This window comes from Berghia stephanieae, chromosome 4, assembly GCF_034508935.2.
Source record: "Berghia stephanieae isolate SIO BIC M18660-M18661 chromosome 4, UCSD_Bste_1.3, whole genome shotgun sequence".
In the NCBI taxonomy this organism is placed as follows: Eukaryota; Metazoa; Mollusca; class Gastropoda; order Nudibranchia; family Aeolidiidae; genus Berghia; species Berghia stephanieae.
The window spans coordinates 67,671,486-67,673,524 of record NC_088363.1 but is presented as its reverse complement, the minus strand read 5'-3'; positions in this window follow the sequence as shown (position 1 = coordinate 67,673,524).

Here is a 2,039-nt window from a genome sequence, read left to right as displayed (position 1 = left end):
ATTTACAACTTAAAAGTTGAATCAAGGTTCCTCGTTCTTAATGAAGACGAAATACGAAATAATGGAGAGGGCCGTGGGCGTGGCGTGAACCATGGAAACCTGTAATGTGACGGCGTGAACCATAGACTGTGTTATATATGGCGTGAACTTAAATTAAATCCGCTTTTCGACAAATCCGACGTTTACTTATTTGCAGGTCTGACAACCCATTGTTGCAATAGAAATACTCTGAAACCAACGCAAAATAGTGTCCATTCCAACCATGAACAAGCCCATCTTTGAGTTCGGTTATCAGGCTCAGACCTGCAAAATTAGTCAATTTATGTAGTTTATTCATGTTGATTTTTTTTGTATGCACTCCTTATGACGTGTACTTTTTTTCAGGTCTCATTGTTGAGATGGAAATACTCTCAAACCAACGCAAAATATTCTCCTTTACAACTATATTATTTGTTATTCTTCTATTGGGTGTTAGTAGTGTTTTAGCTCACCTGTTTATTATCTATTGAATTGCAATTATTTTTAAAAGGGACCTTGAAGTTATTCTTAATCACCTCGAGATTAAACCTGAGCCGTATGTGGTGTATTTGAGTGGCAGGGCTTGTAATATTATTATTCTGTGTTTAATTTGTTTCTTTATTATTATTATTATTATTATTATTATTATTATTATTATTATTATTATTATTATTATTATTATTATTATTATTATTATTATTATTATTATTATTATTATTATTATTATTATTATTATAGCATGTATTATTATTATTATTGTTATTAATATTATTATTATCATTAATAATAATATTATTATTATCATTATTATCATCACCATCATCATCATCGTCATTACTATTATTATCATTATTAATTATCATTATTATTATCATTATATATTATTATTATTATTATTATTATTATTATTATTATTATTATTATTATTATTATTATTATTATTATTATTATTATTATTTATTATTATTATTAGTAGTAGTAGTATCATCACCATCATAATAATAATTATCATCATCATCATCATCATCATCATCATCATCATCATCATCATCATCATCATCATCATTAGTAATCAACAAAATACCAAATGGGTTATTGTAATGCTATAAACAATAATAGACAGATTGCGCATCGGGGCTCTAACGGGGCCGATTAGAGATAGACGACGATTGGGATTGTTTGGAAGCTTTAACCCTTTGCCCACTAGTCATTATGACATCCGAAATGCTATCGCCTTCTACATCTACGCCAGAACAGAAATAGAGGGTGGAGCCTACCATGATATAACATTTTATGGAGCCCTAATTTCGTCATATCAGTTCTGTCCACTGACAGGTGGGTGGGTATCGCTTTCCAGAACTTGTGTCCTTATATGAAATTCTGAGTTTTTGACCAATCAACGATTGCTCTTTTGATAGCTCGCTTGTCAACATGAGTCAGCTCAACCCTTGATTTATGTACAGGCATCACAGGCGGTATATGTTGTGTAACTTCAAAGACCACGGTTGACCGAAAGCGATGAATGGAAGCCCTACTGTGGCGTGGAGAACGAGGTCTTGTATGTATAGTTACGTCATATCTCAACGCTCGTGAATTCTTAGTACGGCTGGACTCACAATCAAAACACGAAATATATGTTTTAAACTCTTGAATCAATCGAGTTACATCAGTGCGTTCGTCTCATTGAGAAATGAAAAACGATATATAAATCAAGAACATCGACCGGAAAACAAGGAGATTATCATAAAATTATAAAATTTGAGAAAGCTGTTTTCAAAATCAAATCTATTACAAAAAAGGTTATTTCTAGACCGATTTTTTATGAGACAAAGACAATTTTTCTCCACTTTTCAAGCTGATTCCAACAATGAGGTTTTCAAATTTATCGCGATAAGATTATTTGTCATTATTTTTTTTTAATACCCAATTGACTGCTCAGGAAATGAATACGTAATCCTTGGCGGCTAGCGAGTAGGTGTTAAATTTTGCTTACCCTTTCCCACGTAGACGCACACACACAC